At 43.6% G+C, this 20,218-nt stretch overlaps 1 protein-coding gene across 2 annotated transcripts in view; it reads left to right on the forward strand.

The window, feature by feature from the left end:
- The window catches only part of ZNF536 (zinc finger protein 536), a 365,500-nt gene that overhangs the window by 100,029 nt on the left and 245,253 nt on the right, over window positions 1–20,218 (forward strand). For both annotated transcript variants that reach the window (XM_048515612.1, XM_048515613.1), the window contains exon 2: window positions 9,705–9,839. The gene's annotated coding sequence lies outside the window, so the exon portion shown is untranslated. The remainder of the gene's footprint in view (window positions 1–9,704; window positions 9,840–20,218) is intronic.

The raw sequence follows: 20,218 nt of genomic DNA on the forward strand, positions 1-20,218 counted from the left end.
GGGGGGAGGCATAAAGAGATCTCCATCCTGTACTTATCTAGCTCAGCACGGCATGGAAATCTGCCCCCCCCCCCATGATTGGAACGTGCTGGGGGGAGGCAGTTCACTTCCTGCCTGCTGTTCCGAAGCCCCCGCAGGCTTGGAAACCAGTTGTGGGGGGGGGGGGTGAGAAATTTTGGGTTCAATTTTTTTAACCCAGATATTTTCAGTAATAGTGAATGAAGAAGAAGAAGAAGAAGAAGAAGAAGAAGAAGAAGAAGAAGAAGAAGAAGAAGAAGAAGAAGAAGAAGAAGAAGAAGAAGAAGAAGAAGAAGAAGAAGAAGAAGAAGAAGAAGAAGAAGAAGAAGAAGAAGAAGAGGAGTTGGATTTATATCCCCCCTTTCTCTCCTGCAAGGAGACTCAAAGGGGCTTACAAACTTCTTTCCTTTCCCTCCTCACAACAAACACCCTATGACCAGAGGTGGGATCCAGCAGGTTCTCACAGGTTCTCCAGAGTAGGTTACGAATTATTTGTGTGTGCCAAGAGGGGATTACTAATTGGTGATTTTGCCACGTGATTTTTGCCTTAGTTGCGCCCCTCCCCCGCTCCTCAGCAGTAGCGCGCAGAACTTGAAGCAGTCTAGCAGGCGGTGCACTGGCGTGCGTGGCAACCTGCGCCTGCGTGCATTTGTTTCCTGCCCAAGGACTGGCGCAGCGGCTGCGTCCTACTACAGCCCCGCCCAGGAATGCCCCGCCCCTGTCGTGCCCCGCCCAGCCCCATTGGCGCTACACCACTGTTTGAATCCCACCACCATGGGAACCTGTTACTAAAATTTTTGGATCCCACCACTGCCTATGAGGTAGGTGGTGCTGAGAGAGCTCAGAAGAACTGTGACTAGCCCAAAGTCATCCAGCTGGCGTGTGTGGGAGTGTACAGGCTTGTCTGAATTCCTCAGATAAGCTTCCACAGCTCAGGCGGCAGAGCGGGGAATCAAACCTGGTTCCTCCAAATTAGAGCACACCTGCTCTTAACCACTATGCCACTGCTGCTCCTGATGGATAGTGATAGCTGAAGTGATAGCTGATGGATATCACTTTTATTCGATTTTACCAAACATTTCCAGGTCGAACCTAAAATTTACCAATACTTTTTATCAGTGCTCATGCCTAGTGAGGATACTGGATGCAGTGTGTACTAACTAAACAGCCCTGTTCACCTACCCTAGGCTGTGTGTGTGTGTGTGTGTGTGTGTTGTGTGTTAAGTGCCATCAAGTTGTTTCTGGCACAGAGCAACTGTATGAATTCTAAAAGATCAGAGGACAACCCTTACTGAACTAAGATAGAAACAATCAGCTTATATAAAGTATTTTTACTTCATAGGAATGTGGTTCTGCTGGCTGAAAATCTATCCTTTGCATGGAGTCAGGCATAATCCTATGCCTACTTTGTCCTTGCAGTAAAAATATGCTTAATAGCAATTTTAGGGGGAGAGAAAAAAAGGAATCTATTTAAAGCCAGTTGAGCAGAATATCTCCTTATAGATGGAAACAATAAGTGAATAATGTTAATGGAGCTCTGTTTTTTTGCAAAATTCATGGGACAACTAATAGAATCTAGCTACTGTCACTGTGGACGATTGAATTACGTTTAAGTGACTACCTAATTTATGTCCTTAAAAATAGTTTTTAGAGCTGTCTGATGGAAGGGCAGTGCAAAGCCCAAGGTTCCTTCATCTGTTTTTCTAAAGTCAGTCTTCTCTTCTCATCCACATTCCACCCAGGGCACTCTTTATAATAAAGCCTTGCTGGTAAAGCCAATCCAATGTTGCTTCCTGCCCCCAAAGGTATGCAAAAAATTACAACAAATAAGCATAGTGGCTTTTAAAAGGGGATTAAACTCATTCATAGAAAATTGGTCCATGAGTAGCTACTAGCCACAGTGGTGTATCTGCCCGGGGACAAGGGGTACCTCTTGTCCCCGGGCGCCACTCTTCTAGTCACGTGGGGGGTGCAAAATTGGCCCCCCACGTGACCAGGAAGTCCTGCTGTCTCATTGTTTTCACGTGCCTCGACCCGCCCGAGGCACGCAAAAAGCGACGAGGCAGCAGAACTTCCTGCTGCCTCCAAGCGCCCTCAACCCCACCCTGGACTCCCCCCTTCCTTCCTTCCCCCCCGCTGGCTGGGCTCCCACTGAGGCTGGGGGTGGGGCTTCAGGAGCAGGAAGTCCCACTCCTCCCTGCTCTCCAAGCCCCACCCCCCTGGGAGCCCAGCCGGCAGGGGGAGTCTGTGGGGGGGAGGTGGGCACCCTAGACCTTGCCCATGTCCATGGTGACATGGGCGGGATCGAGGGCAGTGGGGGTGGAGCCTGGGGCATCAGGGAGCGGAGCTAGGGTGGTGTGGGGGCAGGGCCTGGGGGGGATCCTGGAAACAATTTGTCTCTGGTACGCTTCTGACTAGCCATGTTGACTAAAGTGATCCTCCCTGTTCAGAGTCAGCAAATCTCTGAAGATCTGTGCTGGGAGGCAACATTGGGAGAAGACCTCTATGACCAGGCAGAGTTTCCCCTCGCTCTGCCTCTAGTTCTGAATGTGGGGCCTGGGGAGAGTTGAGTGTGGGGAGGGGACGGAGTGAGTTCCGCAGAGTGTAACGCGAGTCCACCTTCCAAAGCAACCATTTTCCCCCGGGGAACTGATCTGTGGCATCTCCCGATCCATTGTAATGCCAGAGATTTCCAGGCTCCAGTTGGGAAGGACTGTAGCCTAGTGGTGCAGCCTTTATTTTGCATGCTGATGGTCCCAGTTCAGTCTTTGGCCTTTCCAGTTAAAAGGATCTGAAAACAGGTGATGTGAAAGACCTTTAAATTCTTGCAAGGCTGAGCATATTCCCCCTGTTCATTATTGAAATGCCTCTGTACTCTGGAGTTATCCAGTGCACAGCTACTCGGAGCCCTTTACACGAAGATAGTATCTAATACTATTAACTGCATTGGACTGAGCAAGTGCAATGCTCAAGGGAAAGGTATGGGTTTTTAATTTTCTGAAAAAGTCACTTAGACTGCACATAAATCCTGGCTAGTGGTTAACAGGACAGAAGATGCTGCATTGAACGAATCCTCCGCTCCATCAGCTCCGGCCTTCACTCCTTTCCCCGTACCCTCTGGCTACATGTTAACATCCCATTTGATTATGTTTTCTTTGAAATAAGGGTGGTTTGTAGATCTTGGACAAGTTTGCTCTGAGTTGCAAAGTATGCAGAATTTTCAACCCAGATCCCTTTTGTGGGCACAGCCAGTTAGAGGAAGCAGAGGCCAGAGGTTGCGGAGCTGACAATGTCAAAGGCCTTTCTTAAAGACCAAAGGCCTTTCTTAAAGAATAGCCTGTGAAGAGGGCTTGGGGTTATTAAGGACTTTGAAGTTAGCGGTAATTGGTTCCATTGACAACTAAAGGGTCGGGATTGCTCCATCTTGGCGACATGTCTGAACTGTGTTGGTTGAGTGGTCAGATATTGCAGGGATTTTGTTTGGCTCTTGTAAAAATGTTTTCTTTCACTCTGCCTGGCCCAATCTTGGAAGGTAATTTTGTGTCCTATTTTAAATGTTATACCCAGTTTTTATGCGTCTGGTTAAAAATGCATTAGGTAAAAACGAACCAACCATTATCATTTGGGGCAACCAGTACTTATAAGCAGTCCCTTGAAAGAATAGCTGTTTGGTAAAAATTATTTCACCTTGTCGGATTAAGGTCCACATCACAGAGGCAATATTTATTGCTTCTGGTAGGACGGGGCGGGCGAAACTCGTTGTCTTCCAACAGTGAGTGGAGACTTAGCTGTTTTCTTTGGCATTCCTTCACTGACCCTCATTCCTTATTATATGTTTTAACTTTTGATGCATTTTTTTCTAATTGTGGTTTTTAATTGGTTTTGTAATAGGTGCTTTAAAACTTGCTTAATTGTTTTGTTTACTGGTTGCTTTGAAGATAGTAACTGGGGTGGAAAGGTAGCCTAACAATGTTATAAATAAATACGGTATATTAAAAAGACAACTTTTATTTCCCTTTAACTGTATCTTGGATTTAAAAAATTAACTGCTGTTCTAAGATTTGGGTTTTTTGGCTGCAAAGCTGCAACCGACTTGGAAACTTAGCTTCTAAGATCTGATGAGACCAGGCTAGAGACTGAGCTATCCAGGTCAGGGTCTACTAAAATAGGACCATATTTGAAGGGTGGGGTGTCGTCGTTTTTTTGGAGAAACTGAATTCACGTTTATGCAGACTAACCCCAGATGAAAGCCTTGCCTCTTTCAGCAGAAGCAGCAGTGGCGTAATGGTTAAGAGCAGGTGCATTCTAATCTGGAGGAACTGGGTTTGATTCCCCGCTCTGCCGCCTGAGCTGTGGAGGCTTATCTGAGGAATTCAGATTAGCCTGTACACTCCCACACACACCAGCTGGGTGGCCTTGGGCTAGTCACAGTTCTTCTGAGCTCTCTCAGCCCCACCTACCTCACAGGGTGTTTGTTGTGAGGGGGGAAGGGCAAGGAGATTGTAAACCCCTTTCAGTCTCCTACAGGAGAGAAAGGGAGGATATAAATCCAAACTCTTCTTCTTCTTCTTCTTGATTTTTGCCTTATGTGGTCAAATTCAGTCCAGTTGTAAAACAGAGAGAGTTGCCCATAGTGGGAATGACTGTTTTAATGTATAATATCGGAGCATCTAATAAGGCATCTACCCAATGAGCCATGTTGGAGACCTGCTGCTAATCTTAGAAGGTCTGCTTATAAGTATGAGAAGCTCCAATTATGACCCTTAATGTCATTTTAATGCTATTTTAAAAAATGTAATTATAACTCCCAATTGCGTTTGAGATCTGAAGGTGACAACAGTGATACAGAAAGGGGCTTTGTCAAAAGAAAAAAATAATAATAATAGTCCCATTCAAACTTTGTTAGCAATTATGTAAAAAGGAGTGTCAGCCAAATTTATGAAAATTATTTGCAGTCAAGATGGGAAACTGCTTGCCTTTCTAGGGGACGGATTTTAAACATTTAACTTGTCTCTTTTCCACGACTGTCTTGGAGATGCTGTTTCAAAATGTGTGTGTGTGTTTTCCCCTTCTTATTTGGGCTTATGAATTTTCCATGAAACCCTCCCCACCCGACCCTGCATTGTTTTTGACATCCACAGCAACTCTCTTTTAATACCTCGGATAAGAAATCAGACGTATCAAAGTGCCAAATTAATATTTGTTTCCCTTGAGGTTTGTGTGTTAACATGTTCTCATTCTGTTAGGATCACCCAGAGAAGTCATTTTTCACCATGGGCAGCTTTGGAAATAGGGCCACATGCCTGCATGGCTGTTTGCAGTATTTGACCAGATGTGTGCCTAATAAGTCAAAGCATTGTGATTTGTCAATTAGTTAAGTCTGCAGTATTGTTTGACAGGTTTACAGGGCAGCCAAGAGTTTGTAATGGGTCTCTCGCAGGTTTCTCTTTCTTTCTCTAAGGCTGCATTTGGATGTGGTGTGCAACTTCAGTTATGAAAGAAAAAGCACTAGGGTGGTTTGCTAGTACACCAATCTCATTTCCCCTTTCTTTACATTGTGGAAAGAAGAGTTCGGGTTTAAACCCCACTTTTTTCAACCATGAGGGATTTCAAAGTTGCTTACAATTGCCTTTCCCTCCCCACAACGGACACATGGCGAAGTAGGTGGGGCTGAGAGAGTTCTGAAAGAACTGTGGCTAGCTCAAGGTCACCCATCAGACTTCATCAGTAGGAGTGGGGAAACAACCACATTTCACCAAATGAGAGTCCATGGCTCATATGGAAGAGTAGGGAATCAAACCCGGTTCTCCACCACTCTTAACCCATCCAGTGGTCCAAGTTCACACATTACATGGAATACGAGTTGATTTTCTGACTAATGACATGTAAGTTGCAGGTTCGTCTCGATTCCCATGTGAAGGATGCTTGATTTGGATTGTGGCTGCCGCGTGCATGGAGAGGGTCCTCAGCATTCTTCCATTTTTCTAATTTAAAGTGATGGAAGGGAAGTTGACTAGTTTGTGGGGGAAAACCTACAAGCGTACACATGAATTGCCCCCCAGTAGCATTTATTTATTTATTTATTTGCATTTATACACGGCCTGTTCCCAACCACGGTCAGGCTCAAGACAGCTTACAGACAGTTAAAACCAGTGATGGGATCCAAAATTTTTAGTAACAGGTTCCCATGATGGTGGGATTCAAACTGTGGCGTAGCCCCAATGGGGCTGGGCTGGGTACGACGGGGGCATGGTCGGGCATTCCATGGGTGGGGCATTCCTGGGCGGGGCTGTGGCAAGGACGCAGCCACTGCGCCGGTCCTTGGGTGTGAAAGGAAACACGCAGGCACAAGCTGCCACACACTCCGGTGCACCTCCTGCTAGACTGCTTCAAGTTCTGCATGCTACTGCTGAGAGAAGGGGCGTAACTAAGGCAAAAATCACGTAGCAAAATAACCAATTAGTAACCCCCTCTCGGCACACACAAATAATTAGTAACCTACTCTTGGGAACCTGTGAGAACCTGCTGGATCCCACCTCTGGTTAAAACATTACATGTAATATCACAACTCTATAGTAAAACTAGTAATAATACTGAAACCTGAATTATGGCAATAGACAGCAAATAATACAGTCACCTTATACAGTCTACATCTCCCAGTCTTTATGTGGAAATGGGGAGGACCAGAAGGCCCAATTGACAAGAAGAGACAGAAGCAAATTGGGGGAGAGGGAGAGCACTCAGTTAAAGGCACATGATGGTAGTTGGTCACTGATGGTTGGGAGGCCTACAAAATGGTATGAGAGCAACGGGTGACTTCAACCAAAGGCCATGTCCCCAGACCCATTGCTGTTCAGGAAAACAGCACAATGGGACCGCATCACCCCACACGTCCCAACACGGCCTCTTCGCTTAGCAGAGGCCAATCTACTGGTGGCCCCTGGCCCCTTGATGATACGGCTGGCCTCCACGCGGCCAGGGCCTTTACAGCCCTGGCCCCAGCCTGGTGGAACGCTCTTCCACCAGCTGTCCGGGCCCTGTGGGACCTTATGGAATTTCGCAGGGCCTGTAAGACGGAGCTGTTCTGCCGGGCTTTTGGAGGTACCAGCCGTTGATGGTGCCCCCCCCCCCCATGGCCATACATCTGGGCCTTATCATCTTGGGATTGCTGTCCTTCCCTCCGGCAAGAGGGTTTGAAATTGAGACTGCGGATGCCATTCTATGAATTAGTTTAACTATTATAGTTAGTTTCCTATTTTACTGCTGCTTTTAAAGGTTTTAGTTGTTTTTAGCTGTACACGGTAGTTACTGTGTTGTACACCGCCCAGAGCCCCTAGGGGATGGGGCGGTCTAAAAATCTGAAAAATAAATAAATAAATAAAATAAATGGGAAGACCCCTTCTCCACATCTGGCACAATCTGAATTGAGCCCCATGCATATGGGAATTGAGAACCCACAAGTCACATGTGATTGTTGCCCAGGACATTAGGTGGAGACCTCAAACCCAGCCGTCTTCTCTGTAATGTGTAAATTACAGAGAATTTTTCATTGAAGTCAGTGGGTTAGGATGGAAGCGTTAGTAAGCACGGGGCCCCTTCTTTTCTTATAATCATATTAAAGAAGGGATTATTTGTACTTTCCAAATATTTATATGATTTCCCGTCTGCTTTGGCTATGCCTTCACAGTCCAATCACAAGAATGCCATTCTGCATTCACTTGTGAAATTTTCTGCAGTGAATACATCTTGATTTTGTTGAAACTTGAGCATTGATTCTCTTTAACGATTGGTTATGTCGACTAGGTGCATCTCCCCCCTCCCCGTCCATTTAACTGGTTGTGTTGGGGAGCTCTCTGGTGCCCCACGACAACTTGAACGACAACTTGAGTATACAATTCAGAATTTCTTCTGTGTCGGTCAGTTTGTCATCCAATCAGGGATACCAACAACGGCACACTAACTCTTAAAAGCAACCAACGCAGCATAAATTTCTGAATTGTATAGTCATTTATAGACATTTTTAATCTGTTCTGTCAAGTGTTAGTTTTTGTTCCCGGACTGGATGGCTCCTGTAATTAACTAAGACTGAAAACTGTCGATTGAAATGCAGGACGCTGTTTGAATGGTGATTTCAGCAAATGTCCCAGCTTATGACCTTAAAATCCATTGCCAACGAGGAAAGCTTGTATACTCCACAAATTAAGTTTTTTTTTAAAAAAACAAAACAAAAACAAAGTCAAACAGTACATTTTTCTGTATGTGAAATAATCCCTGGATTGGCCCCAAACAAGGATTTCTGGGGGTTCACCAAGTCATGTAAACTTAAGACATGTAAACTGTCTGAAGTACAAGAAATGCAGTAAAACTTAATATAGTGAGTTTGTTTCTGCGTTTCTGGAGGCAATTTATGGCTTCCTATTCTACACCAGCAAACTCTCTCTCTCTCTCTCTCTCTCTCTCTCTCTCTCTCTCTCTCTCTCTCTCTCCCCCACCTCCCCTGTGTGTTCAATATATCAGAACAAGTGTTGGGCAGAGCGCACAACTCAAATCTCTCCGAAGACCACTTTGAATCATTTATTAATTCAAGAAGGCCGAAACACTATACATTGGAACCTACAACTTCTTTTCCATTCAAGGAGGAATCTTCTTCCAGAGGAAGAATTTATTTCCTCTAGAGCAAGGCTGTTCACCTTGCAAAGGGTAGTTATAGGATCCGAGCCTGCATCAAGTACAAAGAGCATTTTTGTCACATGGTTCACCAGAGTTCTCCTTTTAGACCATTTACAAAAACAAAACAAAACATAGTTGCCATATAGTATTTGGCTGAGCCTACCCCCAGCAGTTACCATGGTGCTCTGTATTTGGATGTGCGCTATATGTGTAAAGTGATGTCGAAGCACAGTTTATTATGGTGACCCATTAAAGTTTTCAGGACAAGAGTCTAACAGAGGTGGTTTGCCACCGCCTTCCTCTGCATAGTGACCCTGGTATTCCTTGGTGGTCTCCTAAGCAGGGATGACTCTTGTAGCTTCTGAGATCTGATGAGACCAGGCTAGTCTGGGACATCCAGTTCAGGGCTGACTGTCCATTAATATAGGTTTATCGGCATGTTTACGTTGGTACTGCTGTTAATAATTGCTATCAAGTTACAAGAGAACCAGCGTGGTGTAGAAGTTAAGAGTGGCAGATTCTAATCTGGAGAACTGGGTTTGATTCCCCACTCCTCCACATGAAGCTTGTTGGGTGGTCTTGGGCCAGTCACAGTTCTGTCAAAAATTGTTCAGTCCATGTGAAGGCAAGCGACCTCTGAATGTCTCTTGCCTTGAAAACCCTATGGGGTGGCCATAAGTCAGCTGTGACATTATGGCACAAACATACATGCACATATCAGTTCACTAATGGTGACCATGGGGTTATCGAGGCAAGAGATGAGCAGCGATGGGCAGCATTGCCTTCCTGTGCATAGCAACCACAGACTTTCTTTGTTCCATTCCATTCAGGTACAAACCATGGCCAATGCTGCTTAGTTTCCAAGCTGTGATGAGATTGGGCTAGGCTGAGCTATGAGGCTGCTAAAGTATGAAAAAAATAACTGAAAGTTTGTCAGCGTCATGGAACTGATACTTGCATTAGTAGGTGAACAAGAGCTGTTTGTCTCAACTGAATTTATTTCTTTGTTTCCACAGATGGGGAAAACTGAGGCAGAACGATTAGGTAACCTGCTCTAGGTTCTTCTCTGAAGCAAGATTTTCTCAGATGACATCCAGCCATTCTCATCATGTGTACAGACTACTGACACGACAACTTTCTATATGTTCCAGGTAAGAAAATGCTACACTGCTTTGCCCTGGTATCATTTTTTTGTGCTCTGAGCCTCTTAGATGCTGTGTTCATGCACAAATCTTCAGATTATTAATGTGCCCATAGAAAGATACAACTGGTCACCACCTCCTATTAGCCTGCTTTGCATTCCTTAAGGGGTGTGGTTAGAACAGGATGGGTGGGGCCAAAGGGGAGGGGCTAATGTGACATAGAGGAGTGGCAAAAGGAAGAATGGAAAGTACCAACTGGAAAGGGGATGATGGTTACGCTCTGTTGCTAATGACCCAAGACAACATGGAGCAATTAACCATAGAGTTAGGGATGTGTACTTTCAAAAAAATTATCATGTTAATTTCTGGATGCTTGTTACTGTTTGGGGAGTTGAAGGGTGTACTTTTCAGGACCATTTTTCTAATTACTCTATTTCCACCCTAGAGGAGGGAGAAGGGGCAGGAAGAGAAGTGACTGCACCAAGTAGCTGTTTGTTGATGTCTACTTTCCCTTAAATTTAAAAGGAAATAGAGCCCCCTAATAGCTGATGCCTGCTAATTGGTTTTAAAGAGGCCAGGTTTTAAAGGGACTAGAAGCTCTGCCCTGGATGGCCCAAGCTAGCCTGATCTTGTCAGCCCTGATTAGTGCTTGGATGGGTGACTGCCAAGGAAGTCCAGGGTTGCTGTGCAAACAATGGCAAACCACCTCCAAACATATCTTGCCATGAAAACACTACAGGGGTTCCAAAAATCAGTTGTGACTTCATGTTATTTTCAATCGCCATCAGGTGGACAGAGGCCTGGTCTACCAGCCATTGGACATAAATGAGGCCATGATTTCCTATAAGTGGATCTGCCCTCTCAAAATGGTGGATAGTGGCTGGTCTGGCAGGGAGACTTTTGCACTCTTGCAAGGCTTCCCTGCCCCACCTGACAGGGATGTGTTCTCTTGGCCTTCTCAGAAGCATGGCTAGGAATACAAGAACTCTGGCAGGCAGCAAACCCTTGCAGGATGGCAAAACACACCAGCCAGTCAGGTAGGGTTGTGTAACTCTTTGAAGTGTAGGAGTCCCCACCAACCCTGCCACCCATCCACCCACCATTTTCCAGCAAGTTTGGAGACAGAGGCCAGGTCTGCTTCCCTTTAGAAACAGCAGAGTCATTATTTCTTATGGACTATAGAGAAGCAGGGTCTACTCATAAGATAAGTAAACATGACCTCCTGTCTGCCCAACCGTCAATGTTAGCTGGGGCTTTGAATCCCCTTAAGTGTTAGAGACAGAGATGAAACCTAGTAGCTCTTCGTCAGGCCAGCTTCCTCCCTCCTTAGTCCTGCACCTCCCTGAAACCAAAACACTCCTGAAATCCCAGGAGAGAAATTTTAATTAATTCGAAAATTTGGAAGTGTTAAAGCTCATTTCGGATATCCCCTGGCTGACCTAAAACAGTTAATTCGGGATTAATTTCAGCTCAGGTATGTGCGAATCCACACCCCTACACAGAATTCCCGGTTGTCCATCCTGAAAGCTTGGGACTAAAGAGAGAAGAGAACCAACCAGCAGCTATCTCTTCAATCATTCAGACGTGGTGATGTTGCCTTGAGTGAGGTCTGGATCCGGTTCTTAAGCATCTTAAGGCTTCCTTTCCCTTAATGCCTTGAATCTCTTAAATGCTGCACATGTGCCCGGCCCCACTGTTTTCAATATTTCCACTGCAAGATTAGCCTGCAATGCCAGGTCATGTCCCTCCGACACTGGCATCATGTCACTGTTTTAGACTTCGTGCCGCTGATTCGTCTCCAACCCGTGCGTTTATTCTCCAGCACTGCAAGTCTTTAAGTCCGGACTTCTAGATAATCAGTTTCTAGGCTCGAAATGAGTCAGGGGTCATGTTTCCTTCTAACAGCTCCCTGAAGAAAAGTTAAATGTGTAATGTGGCTTCCCTTGGTCGTTGGGATCAGTGGGAAAGTCTTTGGGATTTTCTAAATTAATATCCCCTTAGATTTAAATCAGGGTTTTACAGAGTGAGCCTGAAAACTTATTCCTTCTCTCTCCTTTCTCTCTATCTCTTCTCCCCCCCCCTTTCTGCAGCCTGCAATTTACTGTATATTTAAGCGTGTGTATACAGATTGTAAAGAAGTATAAAGTCGCTTTAGTAAGGTGATGCTGGTTACGGATACAGCATTGCAAAGGAACTGTCTATAATTGCTTAAATGACACCTTTTGCCAAACATTAATCTTTGTGCAAATGGTTCTCCTTTGAACAGGCTGCCTGAAACACCCGTTCTTAAAAAAATATGCTGTCTGTTCTGTGTTCTTCCCTTAATTCTGCTTGAGCCACATCAGGGCAGCGGGAGCGAAATGGGGAGAAAAATCCAGCCATTAAAGTAGTGTTCTTTGTGAATGTCTTCCCCTTTTCTCTCTGTGACCCCAACAATCTCTTTAGCAAGCCACGGTGCAGGAAACTGGCACACAGCAGCAGTTATGCAGTGGAAAAATCATAAACCAGATGGAAGCTTTACATTTTTGTTTAGTTTTTAAGAGCAGGGGTTTTTTTTTTATAACATCGCTTAAAATCGTTCTGATGCTGCGTACTGTTTACACTCAAGGCTTTGTAGCTAAGATGTTTACACGACGGAGAATGTTTTAAGATATTTTATAGTTATGATATTTAGTTAATTGGCAAGAAAAAGATAGTTTGTTGAGATTACACTGATGTTGGTAACCGTGAAGTAACTTATGAGACTCAATAAATATGTCCAGGACGGTGGAAAGTACAAACTCAGTTAAAACAAAACAACACAAGAGGAATGTCTTTTTAGTGAAATCACTTCCTTTTCTTAATCAAAAGATGACAACCACAGCCTTAGAACTCCCATCTGCGACACACCACCCTGCGTATATGTATGTCTACTGTGGTTTTCATTTTCTGGAAAAAAAAATTGATAAAGTTAAATCAGTTGCTATATTGTTTGAAAAAAATAATACTGAAACTCTAATGGGAGTCCTGTGGAGAAGCTGACCGGGCCCATTCTCCATGGAATACCTGAACTGATCAAAAATCAGTCCTGCATAACTTCTGTTTTAACTCCTTCATTTTCATATGAATGCCGCTTCAATGTTTTAATGAAGAATGCGTTTCTTCTGAGCATCTGGTTTTTGAAACTTTTTTTAAAAAAACGCATTAATCAAAAACAATAACTTCTTTTAACTTTTGTTAAGTGCTCAGAAAAGAAGTATGAAATAATCTGTGTGTGTGGGCTTCAGATGTTGGGAATGCAAACATTTCACAATAAACATGTGTAAATGAAAGTTTTTGGCCAGATAGGCTGTGAGATAATACATGCTGGGTTAATTAATGCATACTCCATTAAAATAAACCTCTCTTTCAAGATCTGACCAATAAAAATCATTAGTATATTTGAATCAGATGTGCTGATGGATGGCTTTTAATGTATACGCTCAACTTTTGCAGGCGGAATTGTCCTTGAACAAACCTAAAACCAGATTTCAAATTATAGTCAAAGCCTTCCATTACCTTCCTGTCCTCTTTGTGTTTTCAGCATAGTGATATGATGAATTATTCCAGTTTTATCTGCTATACCTGCAATTGATTTACTATTGATAGCTTTAAATTTATCATTCTCAATGTGCAAATCATGGTTCTGTAGCCAGAGAGTTGTGTAGTTTCAAAGACATTGTTCTCCTCTAGAATGTAGTATCTGATTGTAGCTATAATCAAATTACTGTACCGCTTTATTTTTAATGGAAAAAAAAGTGTTTATCTTTCCTGATCTTGAACACAGCCATTTTGGTACTAATCTTATGTGTAAAAAAATCGTACCATGCTGCTTGTGAAATTGTCCATGTAACTAAGCATTTATTTTATTTACATTTTTTCCTCTTTTGTTGTCATTCAATTAATCTAGTTTTAACTGATCAGCTTTAAAAATGGGAGGACTCGCATGCTATCCCTACTGTTACCTTGCATTAACTGAAAGGCGTCAAGGTGTTTGCAAAATGTGTGAACAACGGTATTGGCCCCTTCTGATTAGCTTATCATAAGAACAAAGATTATTGTGTTCTGTAACAATTTGCTTACTATAAGTAGCTGCACACAGAATTCATTTTTATTCTAGTTTGAAAACATGTTCTCTCTCTCTCAAGATCTGAAAATGTCCTCAAAGAGAAACTTATTAGATGCAAGCAAGATGGCGGGACCTGGTAGGTGGTAAGTTTGGCATAGATTTGGGAGGACCATGATGTGTGTACCCTTAGATGCTATTTCTTACACACTTCTGGATTGGATAGAGCTATTTTTATCTAATCCACGTAATTTGTTTCCACAGGCCCCTTTCGCCCATGCAGAATAATGCGCTTTCAATCCACTTTCAGTGCACTTTGCTGTGCGGAATAGCAAAATCCACTTACAAACAATTGTGAAAGTGGATTGAAAGTGCATTATTCTGCATGTGCGGAAGGGGCCACAGTATACCTTCCTTCCCATGTGATTTTTGCCTATATAGATCTCACCAACACAGCCTTTTTGGTGGTCCCTTTTCCGAACCAATCACACCTGTAAAATGGAAGGGTTGATTGGTTTGCCCACAGTTCTTTAGAGGGCAAAGGTTGAAAGCAGTTGACCATTTACCAAAGGATAGTTCACAATGATGTCTTGATCTGGATGGCCCAGGCTAGCCTAACCTTGTCTGATCTTGGAAGCTAAGCAAGGTTGACCTTGGTTAGTATTTGGATAGGAGACCACAAAGGAATTCCATGGTCACTATGCTGAGGAAGACAAGGCCAAACCACTCCTCTGAGTCTCTTGCCCTGAAAACCCTGCAGGGTCGCCATAAGTTAGTTGATACTTGATGGCACTTTACACACACACACACACACACACACACACACACACACACACACACACACACACACACACACACACACACACACACACACACACACACACACACACAGAGAGAGAGAGAGAGAGAGAGAGAGAGAGAGAGAGAGAGAGAGAGTTCACAGTGGTAGACATGGCCAGCCAGTGATTTATAGCAGGTGCCCACATGATGAGGAAAATTGTATCTCTGTTGCATTGAAGAAGAAGAAGAAGAAGAAGAGGAAGAAGAAGAAGAAGAAGAAGAAGAAGAAGAAGAAGAAGAAGAAGAAGAAGAAGAAGAAGAAGAAGAAGAAGAAGAAGAGGAGGAGGAGTAGGAGGAGGAGTTTGGATTTATATCCCCTCTTTCTCTCCGATAGGAGACTCAAAGGGGCTTACAATCTTTAAAGTTATTATTGATATTTATTCTGAGGGGAAACAGGATTTGGAAGGTCAAACTTGATACGATGTAAGAGATCATATTTAGAACAATGAAGACTGGCAGGATGTTCATTTATCTGCATGTAATAGGCCCTGAATTTGATCATTTTCCAGCACAATTCTGTGCTCACAGTGGGTGAAGCTGTTTTGAATGAAATTTAAAAAAAAATCATCTAATTTGGGAATTTGATGTTACCCAAATATCAGTAATTATTAGGTACACCACAGGTGAGCTGTTACCTCTCATTTGTCCCATCTTAATTGTCCTCTTGGTAAACACAAAGTGATCTTGATATAAGCTCCCCAAAAGAAACCAAGGGATTGTAGCTGAAACATCTTGTAATATTTCAGTGTGGTAGAGAGGATAGATATTATGAGATGATTCACCTTGAGTCCAGCTACCTTTGAAACTATCTAGGGTAGTCCTGATCAGGGGTTGGATCCAGACTAACTGTGCAGTCCTAAGGAGAGTTATTCCAGTTTGAATGCATTCATTCCAATGGGCTTGGACTGGTGTAACTCTGCATAGAATCACTCTGTGAATTGGCAATTTCCATCAATTCCCACTTTCCACTGTAGAGCACCCGCCTGCTTTTCCTTGGGGTCCTCTGCCCTCCAAAAGGACCATTTTGTAAAGATCAGTGGGGTGTGGGGAGCAGTTCCCTTCTGCTGATGGAAAATGGAGACCGGATCCAACTCCATGTAAGTGAGACATTTTATTTAAAAATTGATCATCTGGTGTCGGGAAGCAAGAAATTGATTATTATTATTATTTATTCAATTTCTATACCGCCCGATCCCCAAAGGGCTCCGGGCGGTGAACAACATAATATATAAACAATAAAAAGGAGCAAATCCGGTAAAATACAAACATAGGCTCCGTCAATAAAACATTTTAAAATACATAAAAACAGCGGCTAACAATTAGCAAATTAAACAAGAGGCGTCCAGGCTCAATTTAAAAACCCACCCCAAGAAGGGGGGGACGGCAGGCCCCTCAATATGAGGAGCTCTGTTGTACCAGTGCTTGAACAGGAAATTTGGCTAAAGCATAAAGTAATAGGACTTAGAGTCACTGGAGTTTTTTTCAGTTTTTTTTTTCAATTGTTGTCATTTATGTTTCAAAAATGAGCAGAGAGATATTTTAGTGTGAGCAGGACAATGGCCCCTTTGTGTCTGTGAAAGGAAACAATGAGTTGCCTTTCTTTGAGCAATGAGACATTTTATGTGAACAATACTTTTTACCCCTCCGCAACAGTAAAAAGAACTTTCCCCATAGCTTACGATCAAATTTTATCCATCTTACTGGAAGCTTATTTGGAAACCGATAACAAACATTCTAGTTCTGTTTTGTTTGTGTGCGCTGCTTGATTTAATAAAAAACGGGGTGATATAAACAACATCACTACAGATTTCTTTGGGTATCTGTAATGAGTATCTTCCGCTCCTGGATTTGGAGGATTTCTTAGTAGATTTATATTTAAAATTGCAAAGGCCACAATCCACCACTCGCTCCTATTGATTCCATTAGCATGACTCTGAAGTAAATGGGATGTAATTTGCAGCCAGAATTGGCCTAGAAAACAGCTCAGAATGGGGACCAGTCAGAAGAGAGTTGTGAAGTGGGTGGGAAGCCACATAGTTTATTGAAAACTTATAATGGAAAAACAACCAGATGTATTATGCTGTGGTCACAGGGAACTAAGAAAGGAATCATAGTCAAAATATCTAAATGTTTCTTGAATTTAGCATCCTAGTAGTCTTTAAAAAGCTGCTTACTATAACATGTATTGCCTGATTCAAATTATATATCTCAAAAACACTAAATAGCCGACTGATTTTGGAGATCCAAAAGCATAGAAGCAGTTAGTTCTTTACAAAGCATTTGAATTAGATAATTGTGTGCATGTTTGTATATTGGTTTACCCTGCCTTTCTCTCTGGTTGGGACCCCAAGAGGTTGTATTGTTCTTTTCTCTTCCATTTTATCCCCACCACAACTCTGTGAGGTAAATTAGACTGGGTGTGCATGGCCCAAAGTCACCTAGAGGCTTTCATGTAGGGTGGCCAGGTCTGAATTGGGAAATACCTGGAGATTTTGGCGGTAGAGCCTGGGGAGGGCAGGGTTGGGCCTCCTCAGGTCATAGAAACCACCCTCCAAAGCAGCCATTTTCTCTAGGGGAACTGATTTTGAGTGTATGGCGGCCAGTTGTAATATCAGGAGATTGGTAGCCCTACATCTAGATCAGAGTAGGGATTTGAACCTGGGTGTCATAGTTCCAGAGGTGGGATCCAACCAGTTCTCAACCAGTTTCTAATTTTTTCTGAGTGCCGAGAAGGGGTAACTAAAGCAACCTCCCTGCCCAATAGGGACTGGAGGTGCATGTGTGCGGCGGTGCCACTGTTTGAATCCCACCACCATCGGAACCTGTTATTCAAATTTTTGGATCCCACCACTGCATAGATCCCAGTCTGTCACTCTAACTGCTGTACTGCACTTGCTCTCAATAAGAACATAAGGAAGAGCCTGCTGGATCAGACCAGAGTCCATCTAGTCCAGCACTCTGCTACTCGCAGTGGCCCACCAGGTGCCTTTGGGAGCTCACAAGCAGGAGGTGAAAGCATAGGCCTTCTGCTGCTGCTCCCGAGCACCTGGTCTGCTAAGGCATTTGCAATCTCAGATCAAGATTAGTAGCCATAGTCAATGTTAAGGAGGACTCCTCATTCCAAAGGAAAAGAAATATACTTGGCAAGTCCTTCTTCTAAGCAGTTCTCCAAGGCAGCAAGGGTCACCATGAAATGGGGCCCAGGTAGAAATAGTTTCCCTGTCCTCTAGAATTCTTGGATAGCACTTGTTGCTCACAGTAATTTGATCTTTGTGTCTCTGTGTGTGTGTTTGTGGCAGGAGACAAGAGCGGTATGTATTTGTTATCCCCTTTCCATTCTAGGGCTGATTGTGATATAATAACCTTACGTTTTGCTGTAGCATAGGTCAGCAGAACATCTAATATTACAATATAATATTTTCAAAGGGAGGTTTTGTCTAAAACCCACTGCACTGCAGCAGGAGGCCAGCCTATGGATTAGAATATTATACAGTCCAGTTTGTTCTATGGAGTAGCACTTTTTAACCTGTCTGCTAAGTGAGGACAGTAAAGGGAGATCATGTAACCAAATCTACTTGTCTTCACTTTACCAACTGGCCCTGATCCATACTATTCTCACAATGAGAACCTTGTGAGATCGGTTAGGGCAGAGAGAGAATTACTGGCCCCAAATTCTGTGTCGGAATGGGGATTCGGGCCGAGACCTGACCCCTACAACCATGCTATCTATCCCTGTCATCAGGGAGAAAGAAGCCCACGGTCTCCTGCAGTGCTCGTTGTCAAGTTTTTATGCAGCCCGTTTCCCTCGAAGCACAGCTTTAAAACGGACAGACGTGGGAAAGGGATTTGGTTTGTAAATGTCAAATTTGGCAAGTGATTACAACCATAAAACTAACTAATAATCGTCCTGCGGAAACTAAACAGCCGTAAAAAATGGGTAGGATATTTAGGGCTGAAAAGGGTTCCACTGTGTGTGAGCAATAAGTATTGGTTGTTTTTTCTTTAAAGCACTGCATTCGTTTTTGGCTGCATGGCTCCTACTGACTTGAACAGCGGTAGTATAGCTAAGATTCCTCCCCATTAATATGTACCTTGGAAATACTATTGACAGGAAAAGTCTCTTTAAGAGCTAAAAGTCAAAGCATGTAGAGCTAATTCTCAGCCTCTTTTACCTAAACTGTTCTGCTTTATTATTATTGTGGTCTGTAAGTACCTTCATGGTTGCAAAATTTCTGATAGCAGATGGCTCTTTAATGCAGCCCAATGGATAGAAAGCAGAGCTAGCTGGCATATTCCGACTTGAAATAACTAGCACAAAACATTTCTAAGGGTATTCAACAATTAGGGTGATGTCTATGGCCCTATTTTTTTTTTAAACAGGCTAGTACATCCAGGGAGAAACTTGGCTCTTCCGGGGAATTTAATTGAGTAACTGCTCTGTGGAAATCTGTGGGGGAATGGGGGCAGGAGGCGGAGGCCCTAAGCATTGGTTGCATGTTTTGAAATTCCAGATGGGTGGTCAAAGTAGTGTATTGCAGCGAAAACAAATAGGAATCTTGTGGCACCCTGAAGTTTTTACGAAGTTTCCCCCTTCCTTCCAACATGAAGATTGAAGACTGGAGTCAACCGGGCTTGAGTGCCTTGTTTTCAATATTGTATAATTCTACATATTTTATCCCACCCTTCTTCCAAGGACTGTGTAGGTACATGGGGTGGGGGAGGGGCTTACATGGTTCTGTCCTCCTCCATTTTAGCCTTTTAACCCGTGACACAGTTCACACTGAGAGAGTGGATCATTCACTGCACTTTGTGGCAGAACGAGGGTATGAACCCAGTCCACCATATTCTAACCACATTTTGTAGAGCAGTTAATAATTTTATTAATTAAATTAGTCATACCCCACTTTTCTCCACAATTGGATCCCAAACCAGCGTGTCCTCCCCGTCTCCATTTTTTTCCTCCCAGGAACAGCGTTGTGAACTAGGCTATGCTATGAAAGTGAGTCATTGACCTTGGGTCCCCCAGCAAGTTTCTATGGAAAGGTTAGGTCCGAAGAAGAAGAAGAAGAAGAAGAAGAAGAAGAAGAAGAAGAAGAAGAAGAAGAAGAAGAAGAAGAAGAAGAGGAGGAGGAGGAGGAGGAGGAGGAGGAGGAGGAGGAGGAGATGGATTAATATCCCCCTTTTCTCTCCTGTAAGGGGACTCAAAGGAGCTTACAAACTCCTTTCCCTTCCCTCCTCACAACAAACACCCTGTGAGGTAGGTGGGGCTGAGAGAGCTCAGAAGAACTGTGACTAGCCCAAGGTCACCCAGCTAGCATGTGTTGGAGTGCACAGGCTAATCTGAATTCCCCAGATAAGCTTCCACAGCTCAAGCGGCAGAGCGGGGAATCAAACTTGGTTCCTCCAGATTAGAGTACACCTGCTCTTAACCACTTCGCCGCTGCTTTGGAACCTGAGTTTCTTC

This window comes from Sphaerodactylus townsendi, linkage group LG14 (genome assembly GCF_021028975.2).
Source record: "Sphaerodactylus townsendi isolate TG3544 linkage group LG14, MPM_Stown_v2.3, whole genome shotgun sequence".
Taxonomy (NCBI): Eukaryota; Metazoa; Chordata; class Lepidosauria; order Squamata; family Sphaerodactylidae; genus Sphaerodactylus; species Sphaerodactylus townsendi.